The 27,213-nt window shown below is 34.5% G+C and overlaps 2 protein-coding genes across 7 annotated transcripts in view; both read right to left on the bottom strand.

Annotated features, from left to right (window-relative positions):
* The window catches only part of cbx7a (chromobox homolog 7a), a 64,420-nt gene extending 49,023 nt beyond the window's left edge, over positions 1 to 15,397 (bottom strand). For 2 of the 6 annotated variants that reach the window (XM_087242684.1, XM_087242685.1), the window contains exons 1-3: positions 15,173 to 15,346; positions 14,797 to 14,994; positions 9,647 to 9,801 (exon numbers count right to left, since the gene is read on the bottom strand). The gene's annotated coding sequence lies outside the window, so the exon portion shown is untranslated. Of the gene's footprint in view, positions 1 to 9,646; positions 9,802 to 9,887; positions 10,488 to 14,796; positions 14,995 to 15,130 lie in introns of those variants that run through there. The other 4 variants (XM_087242688.1, XM_087242687.1, XM_087242686.1 and 1 more) reach the window with 4 other exon arrangements.
* LOC147845623 (uncharacterized) overlaps positions 1 to 27,213 on the bottom strand; it is an 807,608-nt gene that overhangs the window by 493,038 nt on the left and 287,357 nt on the right. The gene's annotated exons all lie outside the window — the stretch shown is intronic.

Genomic DNA, 27,213 nt, shown 5'->3' with positions numbered 1-27,213 from the left:
TTTAGAATTTAGCTAAATTCTTCTATTCTTTTGTATTTTTATTATTTTTGTTATTTTTAATACTTTATTGTCTTCATAATTAAAGCTATAGACAAATTCCTGCTAGACATTTAAGAAAATATTTTTCGTAGCTACCCAGTATGTATTAAAGATAAAAAAAAATTAATAATAATACACACAGAAACATGTTACATGGCCCCATAAATGTCCAACTCCAAAAAATTGTAAAAATTGCTCATTTTATTTTTATAAAACATTTTATTATTATTATTTATTTATTTTTGAGTAAAAACAATACCGACATTTAAGAATCCATATTTATTTTATTTATTTATTAATTTTACTTGTTTATTGGTGCATATATAGGCTATAATTTAACTAGTAGTACCTTGGACAGCTACAGTGCCACTAAAGCTTTTAAACAAAAGTCAATAAAGGAAAGAAACATTTGACTTTCTCCGGTGACGGCCAACATCACAACACGCTGTAACCGTCCTTCAGGGATTAAATTACAAAACAAGCCGTCTGGCTTGACAGAAGTGCAGTTATTTCCTCATTGTTTAAAGAGTCTGCATGTGCCCGTTTCATGGATATAGGATGTATTGTGGACATCGATGATGTTAAGCGTGTCTTTATTCAATGCGCAGCAGAAAAAAAGTCTTTCAGCAGTGCATGTAGCTGTTGGTAAAGTTTTATTCCGGATCAGAGCGAATTTTTGTGCTACCAAATGCATTGCTGCAGCGAATTGGCACGATAGTGGAAAAGCAGGCAGCTGTAGTGTATACTGTTAAATAATCAATTTAAATTATGTCACAAATAAATAAATAAAAAGCGGCATTGAGTCCAGCCCTCTCATGGTAGGTACGCACAGTGCGTACAGCTGTACAGCTGCAGGCGCCACTGGTGTTGGCCACGGTGAGGGGTATGCGACCGCGCGAAGGCTGCGCCAGAGCATATGAATGCGCTTGATGCAGAAGTGTAAATCAGCCTTTAAGCACATCAAATGAAAAGCACCTTAAAGGGGTGTAACATGTCGGATACTAGAGAGCATTTGATTGGTCAGAAGGTTTAATGACAAACAGAAGTATAAGGGTGATGTGGAAAAAAATGCTGGTTCATTAAGATGTACTGATAAGAATAATGATTTTATTATTCATTATTGCTGATTTATTAAACGTTGATTTATTTAGGTGGAAGTGACAAACTGCAAGCTTTGGATGTTTATATCTTTGAAGTGCAAATAGTCAGTTTTAGAGCACACTAGCCTATAGATATTCTTAGGACCAACATACTGATACCACCTAATAATCTTCATTTTAATTTCCTGGGACCTTTAAGTAACCTCCACAGATTGATTACAGTACCATGTTTGAAGTGACATGACCTAAATAAATCTACCACATAGTAATTCACAGGATTAAAATTGCTCATTTGAATTCTTAATTAACGACAACTTGACCTAAGATTCACTATTAGAATCTCTGAAATGTAGCTGCATCTCAGTTGCCCTTGTTCTCTGTTGCATTTGACCTCTGCTGAGGTTCAATCACTGATGTTTTCACAACCACCAGCGTGAAATTATGCTTTAGGGAAAGTGAGCTTTGAGCATATTAACACTGGCTAACACGCCTGCAGATAAAACTGTGCCTCTGCAGGAGTCGACTCTGTATCGCTTATGACATGCTGGCTAATAGAATTTTGGAGGCTGTGAAACTGTTGCAAACCAGTGTAGTTTTAGGATGCAGCCAGAAACATGGAGAATAACCCATGGGGTAAATTAAAGAGTGAAACTGAGTTATTCCCAAACATAGATGCGCACATGTCCATCCATGCAAATACAAGCATGCATAATTGCAAACTTGCACTCATCAACCACTTATTAGGTACATATAAGAGCATGTTGGATCCACAATTATCTTGAAATTAGGACTGGGTGATTTGGCCTAAAATCAAAATCTCGATTTATTGAACATTTTAACTCGTTAACAATTAATGACCAATCTTTCATTTATTTAAAAAAAAATGTTTGCCCTCTCGGCACCACCTACACTCGTCAACGCTATCAAGCTGACCAATCACAGAGCTTGCACTATGCGTCGTCACAACACGTAGATAAATTTAAGGGGTTAGCATTAGTCACAGCGAGGGGTATGCAAACTCATGAAGGCTGCGCCAGACCATACGTTGCCCTCAATACAGAAGTGTAAACAGAGCGGGGTCATGTGACACCAAGCGTGGTAGGGAAAATAATTGAAAAATTAACCTCGAAAAATTTGATCGAATATAGGTTCTGAATGTCGATTTCGATTACTTTTTGATTAATCGCCCAGCCCTACTTAAGATCTGCCCTATGTCTTTGTGGCACAGATTCGACAAGGTGAAAACTTTCCTCAAAGACTTATGTAATCACATACACTGATTCTGCACTGATTTCTTAAATTGTATAAACTTGTTGTCTGTTATACCTTTAGAATGGCCATTATTGATTATTAAAACTGATATTTTGCAAAAGAAAGAGTATGTTTCACATTTTTCAATGAAAATGAAAAAGGGCAGTAATGTTATAGGCTCTGTTTTGTTATAAATATGCATACAGTAAAGATGACGGTCATATAAATATGTAGCTACACAACGCCTCAACATTTTTGGTGTCTGTTAAATTGTTAATATCAAAATGAAAATTGCCAGTCCCTTATATAATATTTTCATTTTATTGTTAAGATAGTGAAACAACGTAGACAGGGTGATGTGAACAACATTATAGAGTACACTGTTCCCTTTGAAAGATTTGCCCGACGTGTCCTCAGAAAGTCTGAACTTACAAGGAAAGGATGCAAGACTGAACTTTGTGTACTTAAAATTAAGAAAAAGCCCCAATCAGGTACCAAACGTCTGTAGCATTGCCTACATTATCTGATGTCTCCGCTTTAAACTATCCACACTGACACGGAGCAGCAACGTTTTAAAATGAATATGGCCTCCTAAACATTTTAAATATGCTCCGTTTTCATTTGTGGACGATATAACTGTAGCAAAAGCATTTTTAAATTAAAACGTATTAGCAAAAACAGGGTCTTAGTTCCACTTTGACATCACTAATGTATAACAATTTACAGTAAATCACATCAATGGGAATTTCTTCTTCCATTTTTTGGCGGATCACACTCGTTTGTGCATTGGGAATTTGTGAGGGATTATATTCTTTTTATAAAGTTATATAAAGTTAAGGTGTATAAATCCTAAAACTTGCACTTATTTTCTTTATGTAAATATTTTATTTTGCTCCTAAGGTGAAATGTGACAGAATCCGCTCCGTAGAACGTAAAATCCATCTAATCAGCTAATTTACAGCTTATCAATTTATCATTTAGTTTTTTCCCCATCATTGACTGTCTAGGAGTATGTATAATACTGCATGTATAATATACCACCTTCCACCATTCTGTCAGCTTGATTCTGATTGGCATGATAAGCATTCTAAGATGTGCAATTATTTTTAGGGAGCCATGCAACTAAAGAAATTCTGGCCAGGTTTTCACAGCATTACAGTTTTATATCACTACGTTGAATGATTTTAGTTATTTCAAAGCCCACAACGGTCAGAAATCAAAACAAAAGAAATGGAGGAAATGCATAAGAAACTAGTCCCTCACCTACAGAAGAAACAGTCTGAGAACAAAAACCTGAAAATTATCTTCAAAATACAACATCTGAAGTGTCTTAAGTGTGGAAACATTGGTATATGTAGAAAAATTGACACTGGTCAATAGAATTATTAGAGAAAAATAATGCATCATTACCTAATAGTTCATTAACTGTAGTTCTAGTCTATAATTATACACATTTAATTATTCTTTTCATATATATAACAACTGTGCTCACGGTATTGTCAGAGCTTGATTTATGATGAAAGCCAATGTTTCCCCTAGGATTTTTTCCAGCTGTGGTGGCAGGCCTTTTACACAGATCTACCTATGGTGTTATTTCAATGACAAATGTCGTGAGCGCAGTATTACAAGTCAAGATCGCATTCATATAATACAAGCATGCAAAACTTGCTGATTTCCTTTCTGTTTGTGCACAAACTTCTTGCACGCCCTCCAACGACCCAGCAATGTCTAAGAGGGAATGAATTTTGGTGTGGCGCCCCACCATGAAAGCTTTCAATCCTGATTTAGCATCACATGCATATATTTAGCCACACTTCCTCCAACACAGCAAAATCTTCCCAAGGCGTCACTTTTTTCCACTTCAGTCTGAAATTACCGCACTAAAATTCATACTTACTTAATATCAACCTCAAGAATCTTTCTTTGTATCTTTTTTGTCACTCCTCTTCTATCTACTGTATGTGTGCCAGTCATCCAAGATTGACTGGATTTATGTGATCCGACTTAAATATTTAGCCTCTCAAATAAAATCTGAGCCATGATGATTGACATTTTTAAATACGCTTCTGAAAGTCTCTTGAAGCAGGCCTTTCTTGTAAGATAAAACATTTAAATCTTAATACAACATTAAAGATGTGATGCCATTTCTCAGGCTATGATAAGGTCTCTGCTATTCCCACTGAGATGAGATGAAACTTAGAGCAACCTCAATGAAGTCTTAACAGCTTGACTTCCAAAAACAGATCTTTCGCAGAGCTGCTAGACGACAGTTGACGATTAAAAATGCAAGCTTTCATGCCAAATGGGAGACAGCCATTGTGAACATAAGCATGTTTATGAACAATGTTCATAGGAAATGAATTCAGAATCCCTTGGCATAGCATTTATTTGGGTTGCCAAATTAACATGTAATTTCTGGGCAGATATTATAAACCTGTCATGTATAAAAGCAATAATAAAAAATACTGAAATACTGAGCAAAAGTTTTGTATTTCTTTTAAAATGAATATAAATGTAAACTTAAATGTATAAGTCTTCAGGTTTACCATATTTGATGAGCTATTTGTATATTGATACCATTTATTCACACTTTTGTAATATTTTTAAAGTTAATGAATACAAGAAAAAATAAATTTTTATATATTCGCATATATATTAATATATAGAGATTTAATATTTCATATACAGTGCTCAGCATGTATGAGCAGACCCTCCACAAATCTATCTTTTAAATTAATAATTTTAATAGATCCTTTACAATATCATATGTGTGCATACATTATTTTAGTCAGTACTGAAGCCAAATCTGGATATATATATATATATATATATATATATATATATATATATATATATATATATATATATATATATATATATATATAAACGGCTTAACTTAATAGAAATTTAAATAACAAAAATATAAAAAAATTCAATAAGAATCAAAATTAAAAAAACACAATGTAAAAAATTATTTATATATAAAAGTTTCTAAGTGATACAAACAACCTGCTTTGAATTATGTTTAAAACAATTATTTATTTCTGTTGAACTTTGCAACTATGTTCCATTTACACAACCACACCTGGGCTGTTTCTCAATATGCGTTCTTCAGCGTTCGTGTCCTCGTGTAACCTCATCATCAACTGCCAAAGTTCAGTTCCATAACTCAAGACCACAAGAACGGAGGATGTGTGAAAGTTCCCGGATGTGTTCTTGATGATGAGGATGCACCGGTGCAGACTTGATTGCAAAATTCGCTCGAGAAGTGTCAGAAGTCATTGCAGCTCAATGCAGGAGTTGGGAAGCGCATCATTTTATATCAATTTATTGTTAAAGCTCAGAGATATCTCACATATCTCAGGAGTTTCCCTAAACGAGACAGTGAAATTAAGCATTACTATGACAACCTTAATAGAGGCATAAACACATTAAGGTGTTTATTTGCTGAAATTCCTATTAAAATTAGTGTGTATTGTGCAGTGTATATTTGTAAGGTTTTATGCATAGTATATATTTTAAAAAATAAATTGTATGAAATAATTTTCCATTAAAAATGCGTGAAATTCATGTGACAATCAGGAAGAACCAGGGAAAATGCAGCATCTCATTTCTCAGAGGACGCATTCTGCGTTCTCACGGTCTCCTGAGTTTGTTCTTCCGAGGTAACTTGGCAAGAACGGTTTCCAAAAAAATATGAGTCAATTCTCAGCATTCTTGGAATTGAGAAACAGCGCTTGTTAAATCTGTAATTCTGAAAACAACTAGAAAATCTTGGGAGAAAATTCAAAGAACAGTATACTACAATGCGGTGCAAGCATGCAATAATTTACTAAATGGATAGTTTACCCAAAATAAAAATTCTGCCATTATTTACTCACCCTTTACTTGTTTAAAACCTTAATGAGTTTCTTCTGTTCAACAAAGAAAATTTGGAGCACAAAAGAAAATAAAAATAGTTTTTCCAACTGGTTGCAGGTTTCAAGCTTTCTTCTAAATGTCCGATTTAGTGTTCAATAGAATATAGATATTAATAAATTTTTGTAACCACTTGAGGGTGAGTAAATTTTGTGAAAAATATTTGGGTGAACTATCGCTTAAGAGGCTGACTGTGCTCTATCAGCACTACACAGACTTGCTATACCTGATTGATTGCCCTAGGTATTTTTATGTCCTGTGCCATAATTTTGTCTGTTTCAGCTAATCTTCTAGCTAGACGTTCACTATAAATAATAATATATTACATCTGAGGTAGGATTTACTTGTACAACACTAAGATGACAAGGTTGAAACACCATAACACTGTTGATGCCCCAAGGTATAGTGCTGCAAACAGTTCAAACGTGTGAAAGATGACTTTCAACTACACTGCTTATACTATATCTGCCTAAATCTGCACTACATGACCTTCTCCGGTCAGCTGCCGAGATGTGTTGTCATCTGGGACAATGTACAATTCCACCAGACAGCTTTGATCTTGAACTTGATCACAATATATAGATTTGCATGTCTGTGGCAGTGAAGACCCAGACAGCAGCTGAAATCTCTCAGTAGTTCTTCAGCAACCCTCTGCCCTTCGTCATTGTAAATTAATATTAGCTGCTTCAGTCCAACATCTAAATTACTAAGACGACAAAGATAAAACCAGGGAGGACATTTCAGCAAGACAATTATTTAAAACATAGCCAAGGAAACTCTCAAATGGTTTCAAGGAAAGAAGATTAAGCTGCAGAATGGCCCAGCCAATCACCTGACTTCAATCCACTAGAAAATATCAAATAAAGATCAGGTTTGTTAGACAAGACCCACAGAACCATCAAGATTTTTACAGTGATGAAGCCTGAGGAAAAAAAAAATTCACACCTGAGCAATGCATGTAACTTCATTCTCCAAATAAGAACCAGGAACCCCCCTATACGCATTGTAATCTGTTATTTTTCTACTGGGTAATGTTCAGACCTGAAGTGTTGCCTACTATTTTACTTCATGTTTGATTACAAGATGTATCATGTTTAAAGAATTATTCAGTGCCCCATTTTTGAGCATTCGCCGCGTAAAACATATGCTGAATAAGTTGTCGGTTCATTCTGCTGTGGCGACCCCTGATTAATAAACTGACTAAGCCGGAAAAAAAAAAATGAATGCCACCTACTGGTTAAATAATGTAATTGCTACAAATTTAATTTTTGAGCGTCAAGTTGCAATAAACCATGACTAAGGGCCTACTCACATTATGTCATCCGTACCGTGCCCAGGCCCGTTTCCCGGCGGGAAGTGTGAGTGCGGGACGTCGGGGGAGAGGGGAGGGGGGACAAGCGTGCTTTGGCCCGGTTCGAGGCAACTGTACCTAGAGTGAGTACCGCCTAATATACCATAAACACCAGTGTTTCTATCTAAACTACAAACCACTATCACAGTACTTTGGTGTTATTTGATTGTTTGTAACTTAAAAATAATTTAAAAAAAGACTTTTTCTTTTTCATTCAAACACATAATGGAATGTATTAAAATATTAATTAACATGTGAATAACAATAATTTATAGATTAAGTTGCATTGGTAAATTGAGATCCCAATCTTATTATGATTAATTGTGTAGCTATACACTGAATGCATTAGGGGAAATAAGTAGTGGCAGAAAATACCTTTAATAACTTAAACACCACCACAGCTTTTTTCATCGTCTTTATATTTGAGAGTTTTCATAGATGCGATTTGAATGACATGAGAGTTAATCTTTCTGTGAAGGTTGCAAATTTAGGATCAATCTACAAGTAAAAAAGTTATTAATCCATGGGTCATGATCTGAATGATTATTGCAGTCGAGTCAAGGCTTACGTTTTTTTGGTATCTCCAGATGGTCCTGTTTGCTATTGCAACTTAATTTATCTACAATGTAACTCATAAATGTATACATTATTAGTGCTTATTAAACACTAAACTCACCTAAATATAATTGATACGTGTGTGATTAATTGTGAATAAAATGTAATCTACTGACAGACAGAATACAGAACAATAACACGAACAATTGATCTTGATGGTTTTACACTAGTTAAAAAAAAACTCACAAGGACAAAAGCATCCCGTTGCAAGAACAACTCCAACCCCCACAAATCGTCATACACCACCAGCAATGTGAAGTAACTTAAGCCGAACGCATCCAATAATACAGTGCACTAAAACAAATAACAGCAAGCACTCAGGCACTAAAACAAATAAAAGCTAGCAAATTACAGAGCCCAATCAGAAAGAACAGCTCCAGAGGAAACACACACACAGCACGGCACAAGAAGCAGAAAGAAAATAAAAGCTGTATTTTGGGAGCAATGGTATTTATATTGTAATGAGTGGCAAAGAAAAAGAGAGAGAATGTCTAATTGCACATTAACAGAAGCCGAAACAGTAAATCTTTGGGGACGTTACCACGACTGTCAGTCTCTTTGCCGCTTTTCAACCATAAGTAATTCAAGCTTCTGTTACTAATTAATTCGGCGCAGCTAATTAAACAATAGAGGCACCTTGGGTTCCTTTCTTTCTCTCCATCCCTTTCTCCTCTGTCCTCTGTTGTTATTCGGCTCCGTTCCTTGATTTTTCTGTGTCAGCAGGACAATTCAAGCTAAAGAGGTTGAAAAAAAAATCCTCTCTTAATTATAGAGATGCTGTAGATTCTTGTATTACCACTTTACATGTCATCTAAAGCTTATGTACAGTACTACTTTCATAATGCATCAGATTTTTTTTTACTCTGTAATTTTTTATTTCATATACAATTGTACTTTAATGTGTCTGGAAATTATCTTGTTAGATAAAAATTTAATTGTTGGTTTTGCATTGCCTTAATTTTCTGTTAAATAAAACATTTAATAAAGTGGTTTTGAAAAATCTAATTATGATGCATCATAGAATAAGTTATATTATACAAACACAAAAGGTTATCAAGCCATACAGGTATGATTCAGGATAATCATGGGCAAACTGTGACAAAACAGATGCTGCGAGTGGTGCAGCATAATCAAAAACACCTCGACTTCATCTTCAATTACCGGTGGATGATACAAAAGGAGGATGGCATCTCAATAAGGTGAGCAATGACTCTGGCAACACTTACATGTCTCTCCAGCAGTTGCAGAAAGCTTGTATTGCTTGCTAAAAGAGGTAGAAGCACTTTCCTGCTCTGAAGCACCACCTAGATCTCTGTACACTTTTTATGCACAACCAGTATGTTTAACTATGTTTAATTTTAAGCTATTTTACCTGTTACTCTTCTTGTGATGATAATGTGGAAAGAGGTTTTGTATGCACCGCCATGGCTCATAAACTCTGCCAGCAGCATGTCAGAAAACAACAGGTACAGGAAAGGACAGAAGGGGAATGTGTAAGACTTCCTTCATACACGTTGAGGTCATCACCTGCATGGATGGGGAAAAGCAAGGTTAGCGTGCAATCTAGTGCGATAATTTACTAAAACAAGCAAAAACATAATCATGGGTCTCACTTGAAAAGAAAAGAGAAAAGTCTTGTCATGGATCCCAGTTGTAAGTAGGCATGGGCCGGTATAAGATTCTGATGGTATGATAACCTTGGATAAAAATTTCATGGTTTCACGGTATTGTGATTACGGCTCTAAAATAAGTTATTTTTAAATGTCTGTTTAAAAAACAACAACATTTTCCCCCCCTTTAAACACAATATAATATATTTTAATTTTTGAAAGATTTAAAATATTTTGAAGCAGTAAACATGTCAGGCTAAATAATACAATTAAATCATTGACCTCTGCTGTCTTCATAAGGTTCAAAAACACAGATTTCTTTACAATTTAAAAACAGCATCTTTGGATATTTTTTCTGCTAAAGATATTGTTGTCCTAAAAACAAACAAACAAACAAAAAAGTAAATAAAAAATATTACACATACCTTAGGAACGGCAGTACAGAATAATTCTGGCGATTTTAAAACGTTGACCAAACCACCATACCAAACCACGGTATACCTTCTTCTTACTTCTAGTTGATCCTTTGGAAAAGTGTCAATTCGTAAGATGAATTATCTGCTGAACTGCATCCCAATCATCACCAATACTGCAGAAGACCTACTGGAACATGTATAGTAGCAAAAATCTAACAGAAATCAGTCAAGTTTGGTGAAGAAAAAAATCATGGTTTAAGGTTATATCCAGGATGGGGGTGTGTGAGAGCAACATTAACAGCCTGAGCTATCAAGACATTTGTGCAGCTCATGATATTACAAACCACAGGAGTGGGCAAATTCTTCAGCAGGATAGGGCTGCTGCTCATACTTTAGCCTGCACATCAAAGTTCCTGTAAGCAAAGAAGGTCAAGGTGCTCCACGATTGGCTGGCCCAGTCACCAGACATGAACATTATTGAGCATTTCTGGGCTAGGATGAAGGAAGAGGCATTGAATATAAATCCAGAGAATCTCGATTAACTCTGGAAGTCCTGCAAACACTTTCTTTGCCATTCCAGATGACTTTATTAATAAGTTATTTGAGTCACTGCATAAATGTATGGATGCAGTCCTCCAAGCTCGTGGGAGTCATTCACAATAATTATTCTTTTTCCACTGCACCATGACTTTATATTCTATACTGTACATCATTTCTGTTGACAAGATATTTGTCAAAGCAAAGTCAGATCTTACTGTCCTAATTAAATAATTACAAATCAAGAACCTAAACATATTTTATTTTGGTAAAATAATCGTAATCTAAAGGCATTTTCCTTTCCTATAAGCCCCTTCTGATACCAAATGATTAACTAGAAGTCAAGTTATTATTTCTTGGTCCTAAAACTTGAATAGACGACAAGACTTTTGTCAGGTAGTGTATATCAGCAATGGCTGTATTAAAGGGATAGTTCACCCAAAAGTGAAAATTCTGCCCTCATTTACTCACTCTTTAAAAACCTCTATGAAGTTTCTTCTTTTAAACACAGAATGATTTTTGAAGAAAGCTGGAAACTGGTAACAACTGATGTCCCTAGTATTTGTTTTATGGACATCAATGGTTACAGGTTTCCAGCTATCTTCAACATATCTTCTTTTGTTTTTAACAGAAGAAAGAAATGTATAAATGTTTTGAGCCCCCTGAGGGTGAGTAATTAATGAACACATTTTCATTTTAGTGACTATCGTTTAATTGCAAAAACTGTTCCATTTCATCATGCAAACATAATCATTTTGATATTTCTTTAAAGATAATTTGACAACTTTGTCTTCATAAACATACACAATAAAAATATAATATTATTAATAACAATTAGATACTATATTTAGACTTAAGTTATAATAAAATTTTACTTGATTATTATTATTATTATTATTACTCAAGGAGAAAGTCTTGTATCATTAAAACAAAGAAATTCTATTAAAATATATTTTATACTCAAATGACTTCATATTACATGCATCACAAATTGGTTTCTCTTAATCATTAAATAAATAATGAGTTAATCTTGACTAACCAGATCAGCATCTTGTATATACAACTTGGTCAAACCATAAATTAATAAGCAATTCAGCAGAACATTCAAGACAAACGCTTTATTCATTTAAAGTGGATTGTAAAAATTTGTCCCTTAATAGTTCATAAGTGCATATGAAAAAGTTTTGCCTGTAGCACAAAAAGAAATAAATGTTTTAGGAGTACCATGCCAACTAATCTAGAAGCATTAGAAGGACCGGACTTTGGGATTCATAGAGCGTGATGACCTTTCAAGCCCCATCCCTGCATTCACCTCTCCAAATGAGTGTTTTTATCAGGGGTTAATGTCTATTATCTATATGCATGGAGATGTCAGGTGCAATAACTAGGATGAAATGACAGTGAGACTATGTGAAGGAACAGGCTTCTGGGGAGATGAAGTGACCAGATTTCTGAAATGGAATCGGGAGACTTTTAATATTCCTGTGGTCAAAATGTATAATTAAAAATGTCACTTTTTAATTTGTGTGAATAAAAAAAAAAAGTGAACAATCCAGTTTGTAACAAATACTGTTATATTAATATTATTTATTTATTATTATAATTAGTTATTATGATGATGCCTGCTCTGAAACCCTTATAGGTTTGATACATTTATCAATACAAATCCTACTATAAATAGTAAAATGCTGTAAACTATATCTAAGCTATATATAAAAATTAGATAAATCTAACAAATTTATGACATTACAAAAAAAGGAAATTCATAAGTGCATATGATAAACCTAGAAAAATAAGACTTTTTTTTATAAACTCTTTGGAAATTTTGTTGGCTTTACGGTTTGAATGTGAGAATGTGTGAATATGTTTGAATTTTTGTTTTATTCTTTAAAATTATTATTATTAGTATTTTTTTTTTTTACAAATGTTGTAATTTTGGGCATAAAATAAAAATTGGTCTAAGTAACAAAAATGATGACATGTTTTAGGATATATTCATTTCAGCTTTGATTCATTTGTAGACAAAGCAATAGCACTGTTTGAACTTAAAAATCTTTTGTTCTGGGGATAATTAACAAATCTTGTGGAGTTGACTAAAACAGAAATTAATAAATTGAAATTGCAGTTTGACGTAAAGAAATTGTCAATTAATATAAGTAAAACAAAGGTTATGTTATTTGGGAAATCAAAAAGTAGTCATAATATAGATAAAAAAAAATGTATAACAAAGTAATAGAAAGAGCATTTGCAATTACTGTAAGTTTCTTGGTGTTGTATTGGATCATAAAATTAGCTGGAAACCGCAAATAAATAATGTGATATCAAAATTTGTGAAATCTGTAGCAATAGTGCATAATACAAGATTTATCCTGGACAATAAATTAATGTATGTATTGTATAACACACTTATGTTGCCATATATGAGTTATTGTGGTGAAATATGGGGGAATACATATAAATCTAACTTAAAATTCTTATGTACAAGACAGAAAATGTGAATTATTTGGAACATACAAATCCCTTGTTTTTTAAATTGAAGATACTTAGGTTTAATGATTTGGTTAAAATTAAAACAGCTCAATTTATGTTTAAAGCTAGGAATAAAATACTTAAAAAAACTTTTGTACGCTTTTCGGAAGAAAGGCAAGGGGGATATAATCTGAGAGAAGAACAAAATCTTAAAGGTTGAAAACAAGGACAACTTAAAAAAAATTGTGTGTGTGGTGTGAAATTTGTAACAGTCTAGAACAGATTCTCAAACAATGTCAGGATATTAATCCATTTTAAAAATTGTATAAATATATATTATTAAAGAAAAATAATGATGAAAAGAGGTGATTGAAAAAGAATAAAATGAGAAAGGTACGATGAAATTTCAATTAATGGCTGTTTGCAGTAGTCTGTATTTTTTTGGGTCTATGTTATAAAATGGAATCAAACATATAATGTCAAAGATGCCAAAATAAAAAAAATATGTCTCATGTAAAGCTCATATGTCTCATGTAAAAGAAAAAGAGATAAGTAAAAGTAGTAAGTTTAAGTAACATATATGATGTGTATGGTAATGGGGTGGAAAAATAACAAGCTTGTGCTTCATCCTGCTCCATTTCAACCATGTTTAAATGTATTTTTTGCTAAAGAATTTTATATATGATTTTTCTGTTCTAAATAAATAAATCAAACCAAATAAAAAAAAAATAAAAATGCAATATTTGGCGAATTAACCCTGATTTTCAAAAACATTTGTTGTTCTGACCAATTGTTTTTTTCTAGGGAAATGCTCTAAGAGCAAGTGGACTAAAATCCACTCCATAATTCAGATCAAACTTCCCAAGGTCCCTGCTTGAAGGAAAGGAAGCTACATTTGGTTGATGGGTGAGACCAAAACAGAGGGTCATTTTTGACCATGTTATCTGGTTTAGGAGAAGGTAAAGGTTTGAAAAAGACACACAAAGTCAGAAATGCCTGTTTGTCCTGCAGTTCAGATCAAAGTGTTCAAAACTGAATGAGCTTCACTAACAAAGCAACTGCACCAAAGTTTGTTTTGATTGAATCAAACCTGCCAGGTGTGAACAGAGGCTAGGAACAAATTATTTGCCTTTCTTTAAGTGTACTTATTTTAATATTCATATTAATTTATCCATAGGGTATGCTTTCACACTAATGTTATAAAACAGATAAAATATTTAAGCTAAATGTTGGAGTCACGCATCATCACTGCGGTCCACAGATGCAACTAGACACAAAACAAGTAAGCAGAGGCTTAGTGAGGTTTTATATTTCTGACATAATCCAAAGCAAGTTTAATGTCTAGTCTGAATCTCTTGCTGGGATACCACTGGCAAGGTCACTTATCGCCCACAGTGACGGAAAAGACCTTCTGGCCTGTTTGGCCACCTGCCACCTTTTAGACATTTATGCACAAGTTGCAACCTCACTAATGCTAGGCATCTGCTCACCTTGATGACGTCTTCGTTCACCTTGAGAGCGGTGTTGTGGTGAACAGCTGCTGCGCCTCTTAAGACCTTTACAGGGCTGGCGGGAAAAGTGTTGGCTATAAACTGATCTTGGAGTGCCTTATCGCCGTCTGCAGCACTTCTTCCTCACAATAAACAACCAATGTTGTGGACGGCCAGGGCAATGAAAAGCAACACACGCTATCAAATACGGAGTAGGTTGTTATAAACACAATCACAAAAACAACAATTTTTGACAATAATCTAACTTCAGTCGACAATAATAACATTCAGGACAACTTTGTGTGAGTAAATATGCGCTCTCTTAATATATTACCTCGTGAAACTGTGTTGGTGAAATTTTCACAACAAAAGCAGCTTTGCCCGCACAAAATAAAGCCAACAGGATGTGAAGCGAACAGATTCGTGAACAAATGACTCATAAGAACCGGTTCTTTTTAGTGAGTCGCTAATGCTGGATGAACTATCCGGAGGTTTTTTTAATTTGTGCTGTCCGGTTTTTGTGGTGTGTTGTCAGGTACTGGAGCTGTCCTCTGAAACATTTCCAGTTTTGTAGCAAAATAAAACACTCCACAAATGCACTGCCTAAAAGCTAGACCGTAACGTTAACTGCTTGGATGTCGGAAACATGAGTAGATTTTTTTTACGAACTTTAAAATAGTTTGAAAAGATTTTTTATTGTTTTTAAAACTGGAAACATTTTACAAATGTCAAATTATTTGTTCGTTTGTTGATAACAGTTACTGCATTTCCATGAAAAAGACGGTTTTGTTATCATCACTTATCAAGAAATGTACTGGGAATATTGTTGTCAGTTTCCAATTTGTTACAACATAATTATCGTAAAACAATTAAGAACTAAACAATTACAATTCCTTAGTTTAAAGAAAGCATTTTCTCTTCAAAATGAGCCTTTAGTTAAAGGTAAAATTAGGTTAAAGGTAAAAATCAAATCTTTATTTATTTAATCTTTATTAAGTTATTACTTAACCTGCAATTTTATTGCATATAGGTGATGTCTATGCATACACGTTTAATGAAGTGTATTAAGTATTAAGTGTATGTGTTGTCCTGGACGTCCTAGATTTAGGATGTCATCATTTTGTTAAATGGTACAAATATGTTTGTTTTGTACAGTTCTTTTTTATTCTATTTTTTCCTGGTGTTTTTCATAATGGGATTTTGGTTAAATGTATTTAAACCAGTGCACATTGTAAAACTTATGCTGGATGAGTTGGCGGTTCATTCTGCTGTTCCGACCCCGGATTAATAAAGGGACTAAGTCGAAAAGAAAATGAATAAATCAGTTCAGCCCTGTATACTTAATCATTTTCAAACTGACCCTAACTGGTTTAATAAAATGTATACAAGTGGTGCAGTGGGTAGTACTGTTGCCCCACAGCAAGAAGGTCACTGGTTTGAGCCTTGGCTGGGATAGTTGGCATTTCTGTGTGGAGTTTGTATGTTTTCCCCGTGTTTGCGTGGGTTTCTTCCAGGTGCTCCGGTTTCCCCCACAAGTCCAAGGACATTCGTTATAGGTAAATTGGGAAAGCTAAATTGGCCATAGTGTATGGGTGTGACTGAGAGTGTATCGGTTTCTCAGTGATGGGTTGCAACTAGAAGGGCATCCGCTGCGTAAAACATGCTGGAATACTTGGTGGTCCATTCCGCTGTGGGGACCCTTGATTAATAAAGGGACTAAGCCATAAAGAAAATGAATGAATGAATAAAAACATTGTCTTAGAAACTCTATCAATACGTTGACATGCTAATGCATGTTGTTAAGCAAGTAATTAGAAAAAAAATTAGAACAAAAATCTTCAAGCAATTCTATAACTTGTAAGGTAAAATATTATTTGTTTCTTACTTGTTTAATCTGTCTGACTTGAATGTTCTGCTATAGTGTTCACTTGTTTTCTGTGTTGTTAAATTGACATTTACATCCTTAAACACATTGTGTAACAGCATGAATCAGGCTAGCTGACGCACTGTCCCAGAAATTATGACAGCAGCAAACATATCTATGATGCTCACTGTTATATTACTGCTGTCACAGTGACTGATGTTTAAGAGCTCAGCAATTGATTTTGTCACAAAGTGGGTTCAATGATTTCTATAGTTTATTTAGAGATTTTGTTACTCTATGGCTAAACATCGCTGAGGGGATCAAGCAAGGTTGTTCTGGCCCCCAGGGGCCTCTGGTAACTATGGTGATGTACTTAATTGATGAATTGATTGCCTTGATTAATGGGGAGCAAGAGCAAAGACAGATGCTCGATGCTGTTGAGCTCTCACTACAGCAAATCGACGGCCGCACACGCGTGTGGAATCATGTGGGATGAGCACCTTCATGAATGTAAAGTGATGGAGGCTGATTCATAGCACTCTTGTTATGTCAACATGTCGACTTGCGTTAACCTTGCAATTCATTCTAAAGACACATTGCTGATTGCATTTCAGGTTTTGTTTTCAATTTCTGAGAGCCGCTGCATGGCGAAACTGCTTGTTGATATATTTAGTTGCTTTAATGCATAAACAATGATGTCATGAATGATTACGCAGTAACTTTTACAAAAACATTTCTTAATAATGTTTGTTAACATGACCTGACCACAAACAAGACTTTTGTAGCATTTATGAATCTCAGGTTCCATTTACATGGCACTTTTCTCAACTGAAAACTTAAGATTAATTACAATTTTTATTATTAATTTTATTAACGACACCATTTTGGGCCAAATCATTTTCAACAGTTTAACTTTGAAACATGCTTGACCCGAAGTGGTGTTATTGTGTAAATTAATTACAAAAATGTAAGTTAACACTGGCAAAATGTGACTGTTTACAGATATATATATATATATATATATATATATATATATATATATATATAATCAATTTTAAGTGGATTGAGCACAAAACAATTAAGTTCTCACCCAAAAAAAAAGGAAGATTAAAATAAGTAGCTTAAACAAGCAGCAAAACATTATTGAGTGTTGCCATACAGTTCCTGAGACTTAAAGTATAAGTCAGTCAGTCAAGTGTATTTAAAGAGTTCAGATGCAAAAACCTCTAAATGCCATCTGTAATTTTCTCCTACAGTGAGATTTTTTCTCAGTATCTTATGTTTATGTTCACTTATTTCATGCTAAAAGTGATGGAAATAACCTATTATTTGCCATAAAAGTAAAATTACTGAATCAAGACATAGGAGCCTAAGAAAAATCCTAATATTAGAAGAAAACCGAAGATGGCCCTTAGAGGTTTTTGCATCTGAACTCTTCCTTTTTAAAATGCCTTTTACAATGTATGCTATTTCAGAACAACTTATATATTTTTCTGTAATATGCCATTTCTAATTTACCAGAACAATTTTCACTTTTTTCAGCTCATGAACACTGTATCTCTTTTTACTCTTCTGTCAAATAACGCATATAATTCAGCTTCCTTCCTATTTAACGTTCATTTGCATTACCGGAGGGCATTTACTCAGTGCAGCTGCGTTCCAGCTGCGCATCATTATGTCTGCTGCAGCTGTTGACATCCACATTACGGCAGAAAGAACAAAGAAGGTGCTACAAATGTACTCTTTTTTTTTAAGCTTGTAAAAATGACTTAATCAGTCGCCCTCCACAAATTATTCCCGTTTTTTCAATGTCTCTCTTCATCTCTCCCTCTTGCTGCCTTTCTGTTCTCCAGGTAATCTAGGCACAAAAATAGAGCTTATAATTTCAAAATAAGGCAGACTTAAACAGCCCCTGACAGCCATTTCCAGCCTATTTTCCCAGGATGCCAGGCTTCACAAGTAAATGGCCTCTATCTGACATTTACTGCCATTTACTCCCCAGTATGAAATGCGAATGGGTTGATCTCTCTTCGTGAACCAGTGGCAACCACAAGAAGAAGAAAAACCTTGTTTTGAAAATCAAAGACAAGAAAAAGGTTCCTCTCAGAAGCCTGATAGACAGTCTGGATATTCTGCCCATTTAATGAGTCTTCACCCACAGCAAAAAAAAAAAAAAAAAAAAATGTATGTATTTGCAGACACTTCAGCAAATGCTACACTGGAAATGTGCAGTGTGTATAAGTGGGATGGAATGAATGCGTTTTTGTATGTGTATCGGTGTGTAAGCAGTACAGAATTATTATCTCTTGTAAATCAAGAGAGTTGTCGTCTTTTATGACCATGCTACAGCGCCGTGAGATGTTTTTCTTCTTGTCTTCTTCTTTCTAGGTCACAGTCTCATTGGTTGCTGCTATTCCAGCTATTAGGAAGTAGGAATATCATAAAGGATTTGATACTTCCTGCTGACATGGAAATCTCTCTCACCATGAGTTAAGTCCTTTTTCCCCCTTCCCCTCTAACTCCTTCACCTCTCTGTGACGTCTGAAATGTGAGCTGTAATTTCATCCTTGAGAGCCAGTGGATCTTAAGAATGAGGAGCACCTTCTGTGGTAAAAGAGTCACTGCTGAGCAGTTTGGGGTCAGTTATATATTATTGATTTAAAGTTCCATTGAGGATATTTAAAATGCTATAATAAATGCAGCATATGTTTCAAATACATATTTTCTATTAATCAAAGAGTCCTGAAAGGAAAATATCAGTATTTTCAGGACCAATATATTTTAATATTGCTGAAAATTCAGCTTTGAATAAAAAAAACAAATCATAAATAAAACTATTCTTACCAAAGCCACACTTCATGATAGGGAATATATAAATCAATACATATGCAAACTTTTAAATAATACACAAAAAATAATATAGGTTGCAACATATTGCATTTTATTGGAGCATTATTATTTTTATATACAGTTAGGTCCATAAACATTTGGACATCAACACAATTCTAACATTTTTGACACCAACACATACGATTTGAAATGCAACGAACGAGATGTGCTTTAACTGTAGACCATTAGCTTTAATTTGAGGGTATTTACATCCAAATCAGGTGAAGGCTGTTGGAATTACGACAGTTTGCATACGTGCCTTCCACTTGTTAGGGGACCAAAAGTAATTAGACAGAATAATAATCATAAACCAAACTTTCACTTTTTTTTAAATACTTGATTGCAAATCCTTTGCACTTAATAACAGCCTGAAGTCAGGAGCGCATAGACATCACCAGACGCTGGGTTTCATCCCTGGTGATGCTCTGCCAGGCCTCTACAGCAAACGTCTTCAGTTACTTGTTCTTGGGGCATGTTCCTTTCGGTTTTGTCTTCAGCTAGTGAAATGCATTCTCAATTGGATTCAGGTCAGGTGATTGACTTGGCCATTGCATAACATTCCACTTCTTTCTTAAAACGTTTTAGTTGCTTTTGCAGTATGCTCTAGGTCATTCTCCATCTGTGAAGCCCTGTCCAATGAGTTCTGAAGTATTTGAGCAGAAAATATTGCCTAAACACAGAATTCATCCTGTTGTTTTTGTCAACAGTCACATACTCAATAACTACAAGAGAACGAGTCCCGTTGACAGCCATACAGGCCGACGCCATGACACTACCACCACCATGCTTCACTGCTTAGGATCATGGGCAGTTCCTTTCTTTCTCCATACTCTTCTCTTCCCACCACTCTGGTACAAGTTGATCTTGATCCCATCTGTCCATAGGATGTTGTTCCAGCACTGTAAAGGCTTTTTTAGAACTTTAATCTGGCCTTCCTATTTTGAGGCTCACCCAACACATCTCACGGCAATTCGTAACTTTTTCATTTAGTGGCTAATTCGTACAAATTCGTACGATCTAATTCGTACATTTTAGCACGATTTGCGTATCCCCCAATGACGGTTGGGTTTAGGGGTGGGGTTATGTGCTACGCCTCCTTTTTAAAATCGTACATTTTCTTACGACTGAACTCGTAAGAATTCGTACGAATTAGCCACTTAACTGTTAAAACGTAAAATACTTACGTTTTCTCGTGAGATTAGGCTGGCTCACCAGTGGTTTACATCTTGTGGTAAACCCTCTGTATTCACTCAGGTGTAGTCTTCTCCTGATTGTTAACTTTGACACACATACACCCACGTACCTCCTGGAGAATGTTCACGATCTGGAAAACTGTTTTGAAGGTTTCTCACCAAGGAAAGAATTCTTCAGTCAACCTCCACAGTTGTTTTTGTGGTCTTCTGGGTCTTTTGGTGTTGCTAAGCTCATTAGTGTGTTCTTTCTTTTTAAGAATGCTCCAAACAGTTGTTTTGGCCACGCTTAATGTTTTTGCTATCTCTCTGATGGGTTTGTTTTGTTTTTTTCACCCTAATGATGGCTTGCTTGACTGATAGTGACAGCTCTTTGGATCTCATCTTGAGAGTTGACAGCAACAGATTCCAAATGCAAATAGCACACTTGAAACTAACTCTGGACCTTTTATCTGCTCATTTTAATTGGGGGAATGAGTGAATAACATACCTGACTGTGGAACAGCTGAAAAGCCAATTGCCCAAATATTTTTGGTCCCTTAACAAGTGGGAGGCACATATACAAACTGTTGTAATTCCTACACCTTTCACCTGATTTGGACTGTAAATACATTCAAATTAAAGCCAACAGTCTGCAGTTAAAGCACATCTTGTTCATCTCTTTTCAAATCCCGTGTAATAGTGTATGCCAAAAATGTTAGAATTGTGTTGATGTCCCAAAATTTATGGACCTAACTGTAAGTAACAAGGGTTGACTTAGTGATTTAAGGGCCCTAATCAATTGCTAATATGGGGCCCAACCATTGAAACTCCGAACAGTCTCTTTCTTTTTTATTTGTAGATTTTTTTGTAAATAAAATGCATGTTAAAATATATTTTAAGTGGAACCTTTAACATCTTACTGTGAAAATAGATGCAATAGATTAAAAAAATCACAAACTAAGCCATATTTGTGATTTAGATTTTAATATTTGCATCTGTAGTACGAAAGGAACATCCCACTATTCATAAGGGCCACTCACTTTTGAAAAGAAGTAAAAACATTAAAATTTTAATGGTTATAGACAGATTATAGCAGTGGTGCGGTGGCACAGTAGGTAGCGCTGTCACCTCACAGCAAGAAGGTCGCTGGTTCGAGCCTCGGCTGGGTCAGTTGGCATTTCTGTGTGGAGTTTGCAGGTTCTCACTGTGTTTGCGTGAGTTTTCTTTGGGTGCTCCGGTTTCCCTCACAAGTTCAAAGACATGTGCTATAGGTCAATTGGGTAAGCTAAGATGTCCGTAGTGTGTGTATGTATGTGAATGAGTATGTATGAATGTTTCCCAGTGATGGGATGCAGCTGGAAGGGGGTCCGCTGTGTAAAACATATACTGGATAACTTGGCGGTTCATTCCGCTGTTGCAACCCCTGATTAAAATGGAACTAAGCCGAAAAGAAAATGAATGAATGAATAGACAGATTTTACAACATATGATAGAAAATTTATAAAAAAAAGCTATATGGCATTGGTCTTCTTGGCATTGGTCTAAATTCCCAGGGCCCTAAGCGGCTGCTTACCTTGCTTATTGGTTATTGGTTTTGCTTATCCGCCCCTGATAGGTAAATAAATTCACACTGCACATAAACATGAAACCAGCATGAATAAACTAAGCGGCATAAGTTTTGTCTGTAAATTATGAACAATGGCATGTCCATGCTCCATAGCACATGCCAAACTCACAGGTATGTGTAATAAATCCCAAAGGTCTATTTCCACTGAACATACAAACCTTAATGCTTAATGCAATCCTTACTGAACATTCAATCCTTTAAAAAAGAAAGCAAGAAAAAAAAAGAAAAGATCCAAAACCAAAGAAAGGAACAATTCAGTAACTCGTTGTAATGAAGACAATCCTTCTCAAGTGCTGAAGCAATACATTTATAATGAAAATGCACAAAATCATTGTTTTAAGCAAAAACATTCGCAAAAGAGTATAGTGTACAGCTATGAAAAACATTAATTGAAAAATAAAAATCATAATTTTTGTTATGTTTTAAAAATATTATTTTATAAGTGTAAAATTAAAGTTTATAAGTGTAAAATTAAATAATTTAGTAATTTTTTAGCAATAACAAAAATTGTGATTTTTTTTTTTTATCTGAAATTTAAGAATCACAACAAATGAAAGCTTTTGTTATTCTGACTGACAAAAAATGCTCAAAATGTTAGTGCCAATAGCCTAGTGTGCGTTTAAATACTGTAGATCTACTCGCGAATCTTTCCTGATCATATCCCCCTCTCTTTCTTCCACTTCAATGTAGGGGAGAGTGGGGACAAAAGTAACGTGGGGCGAAAGTAACAAAGCGATTTTCTCAAAGCTCTGACAACATTTGCTTTCCTTGCTTTTTCTTGGTGGAGCTGCCAAACATCATGTGATGATCGTGTCCTTCGGTTAGCTTCCAATTTCAGTTTTTATGTGCAAAGTAAATTATTGTAACAGTTCTTTTTTCCTTATTACAAGATGTGTTTCTCTTTTCATGTGTCACACTAATAATCAGGTTATTTAGTGCAATAACACATCCTTAAGTTTGAAATGTCTGAGTTTTTCAGTTTAAAAGTAAATCAGGTTTAAATGGCAAGAGTTCCTGAGGGGACAAAAGTAACACTTGTTTATGTCCAACTGCTAATAGACAAACCTTAATTTTCACTTCCACTTTAGAGTTTTCATTGTTTTGATTAATATATTTTCTAAAATTAATACACATTGCCAATAGTAACAAAGAGTATTTGCAATGTTAAATTGCTTTTGAAACATTGGATGAAGCTGAAGTTTAAAATAAAAATCTAGGGTAATATTTTTTGCAAAAATAAAGGAAAACATATGTTTGCAGTAACATTTACAAGGTCATAGTCAGATAAATTTAAAATAAACATGATTAAGCCAGTAAACCTTTGAAATATTGTTGTATTACTTTTGACTCATCCATGTGCTACTTTCTTCCCTGCTGATGGGGTCAAAAGTAACAATGTGCAACTTTTGTTTAAAGTAAGGTTATATTGGAGTTGTTCTACATTTATACAAAATAACACCTGATTTTGATAACCATACTTATGAGTTAGTATCCACAGCAAAAAATATATTTGTGCTATATATATATATATATATATATATATATATATATATATATATATATATATATATATATATATATATATATATATATATATATATATATATATTATTTTTTATTATTAAAGGACAGTAGGGAAGCGGGGAAGAAAATAAAAATTTTCATATATAAATAAAAGGATGGAAAAATACTCACCACCAACTTAATTAGGTAGACCTTCTAGTTCCAAGTTTTAATGTTGGTGAGTGTATATTTTTAATACATTTCTCCTCTGAGAACAACATCAACGTTTATACTAAATCCAATCCAAGTTTGCTTTCTCTCTCTCTCTCTCTCTCTCTCTGACCTTTACAGTCACATAGACTTTTATTTGGTGCGCCTTATAAAGACACCTGTAAACACCCTCTTCCCATGCAAAATGAGCTTAGTTGTGCTCATTAAAAAGTAGATTAGGTAGGTAAACAAATTGTCAATGTTAATTATAAAAGCAAATAAGTGAAAAGGTCAGTTTTGATTCAAGGTTGACTTTAAGGTTAGAACTTTAGCTATGTTCTCACCCAGATTTTGGAAAAAAACAACAAAAAACTAAAGAGTGAAATGTCTCATCACAACCATGACCTCCCTTCCCCTTTAAAGTGCAAAATAATCACTCTAGCAAATTGCTAAATAGGGAAAATAGTTGAAAGCCTTAGTTTACTAACCTCATACCTCAAGCAACTTTTTTCCCATTTGGAGGTTCTGAATTAAAAAAAAAAAGCTAAAATATTACCTACAAGTTGTGGAAAATGCACCTACACCACTTGACTAATATGTCTTTGCTTTCATTTAAAAAGCTTAATGCCACTACTCTGTAATATAGAAACTCTTTAAAAGGCAGTGCCTACGCTGTCTTTAAACCTAATAACCTAAAGCTATTCAGAATTGAGGCTTCTTTACCAAGAAAACAAAACTGCAAAACAATCCCACAGACCCCCCCCCCCCTCCATAAATCAGCACACAAAAACACGCACAAGAAGAATTAAATAATTATTTATTTTCGCCAGCCACACTGCCTTTTATAAATCTAAATTTGCATTTTAATAATGAATTGGTCTGTCTTGGATAAATATTTTAATGAGCTGAATAAACTACAGATTAAAGTGTCACTATTACTGCCCATTTGTCTCTGTTTCTCAGATGACAAGGTGAGGAAAGAGAGTAGGAATAGATTAGAGAAAAATAGCAGGAGAACATCAGGCAAGAAAGAAAGAGTGATGAGAAATGGATGTATAAAGTGATTGGGGATTTAAACTGAAGGGAATGCAAGGATCGGGAGAGAGATGCGCTCATTTGGCAGAGAGAAAGAGAGGGAGGGATGAGTTTGATTTTGGAGACATTTTCATCCTCTCTTTTCTCCGTCTATCCATCTCACGCACTCACTCGTATCTGGGAGAAACAAACATGAGGGATTATATGTCACAGAAACACACGCGCATAAACACATCAAAACAAACAAAAAGAGTGTTCCTGATGGAGGAAAAACAGGAAATGGATGTAGAAATTATGCATAATGGGGGGAAAGTCTGAAATATAGACCTAAAGCTGCCAAGGACAACAGGTGGACGGATGCACACAGCATCACTGATTCATCGTAAAAGAGCTGGAAAGTCTATTTTTGCTTTGCAATGACATTTTCTAGACAAATTGGGATAAATAAGGGAAAAAAAGTACAAAGGAGCTTCATTTTAACGACATGATGTCATCTGAAAAGGAAAGTCATTTCATAAGAAGAGAAAAAGTTAATGAGAGCCTTCTGTAAACAAACAACAACAAAATGACAACAAGGTCTGAATGCAAGGCCATCATGAAACATGTCTAGGAAAGTGTTTTCAAACACATTTGGTTGGTTATGCTTTAAGTGGAAATAAGCATCTGAGAAAGAATAAGATGTGTATCACTGTTTTACGTCTATTGTAAATTGGCCACTTCCTATACTGTAAAAAATGTGTAAACTAAAAAAAACTGTAAAGCAGCATCAATAAAAGACTAGTTAAACCAAAATAGTAAATCACTGCATATTACACTGTATATTGTATATTAATATACATTAAATCACCATAATCTAGGAAACATTACATAACTTTATAATCTTAATAAGTAAAAAATACAAATTGTTTGATTTGATTTCGTAAATTAAATAAAACAAAAATACTGTAACTTCTCAAGCAATTACACTAAAATTAACGGATTTATTCTCTGTAAAAACACATTGCATTGATGTGTATTATAAAAGTTACAACATAACATTTTAAAAAAAAAATACTTCATAAGTGCATTTTTAAAAAGATAGTTCACCCAAAACTGAAAATTCCAAATTCATAAATTATCTTCAGAACACAAATGAATATATTTTGGATTTGCTCAGAGATTCTCTCATACTGCTAGAGTTCTTATACCGCACATTACTCTGTTAAATTCAAAGTATCTTAATTTCTGTTCCAAAGAGGAGTAATTAATGACATAATTTGGCAGTACGGTGGCTCAGTGGTTAGCTCGGTTAGCACTGTCGCCTCACAGCAAAAAGATCATTGGTTCAAGTCCCAGCTGGGCCAGTTGGCATTTCTGTGTGGAGTTTGCATGTTCTCCCTGTGTTCATGTGGGTTTCCTCTGGGTGATCCGGTTTACACAACACAATCTCACGGCAATTCGTAACTTTTTCATTTAGTGGCTAATTCGTATGAATTCGTACGATCTAATTCGTACAATTTAGTACGATTTGCTTATCCCCCAATGACGGTTGGGGTTAGGGGTGGGGTCAGGTGCCATGCCTCCTTTTTAAAATCTGCCATTTCGTACGACTGAACTCGTACGAATTCGTACGAATTAGCCACTAAACTGGCAAAATGTAAAATACTTACGTTTTCTCGTGAGATCAGACTGGTTTACACCACAGTCCAAAGACATGATTGATTTTTTTTCTCTTTTTAAAATATGTTTTAAATGATGTTTAACAGAGCAAGGAAATTTTCACTGCATGTCTGATAATATTTTTTCTTCTGGAGAAAGTCTTATTTGTTTTATTTCGGCTAGAATAAAAGCAGTTTTTAATTTTTTAAACACCATTTTAAAATCAAAATTATTAGCCCCTTTAAGTAATTTTTTTTCAATAGTCTAAAGAACAAACCATCTTTTTACAATAACTTGCCTAATTACCCTAACCTGCCTAGTTAACCTAATTAACCTAGTTAAGCCTTTAAATGTCACTTTAAGCTGTATAGAAGTGTCTTGAAAAATATCTAGTCAAATATTCTTTACTGTCATCATGGCAAAGATAAAATAAATCAGTTATTAGAAATGAGTTATTAAAACTACTGTTTAGAAATCTT

The sequence above is a fragment of the Danio rerio genome, chromosome 3 (genome assembly GCF_052040795.2).
Source record: "Danio rerio strain M-AB ecotype USA chromosome 3, GRCz13ab, whole genome shotgun sequence".
NCBI classification, from domain to species: domain Eukaryota; kingdom Metazoa; phylum Chordata; class Actinopteri; order Cypriniformes; family Danionidae; genus Danio; species Danio rerio.
Note: the sequence above shows the minus strand (reverse complement) of the source record. Positions and strands in the feature narration are given on the sequence as shown.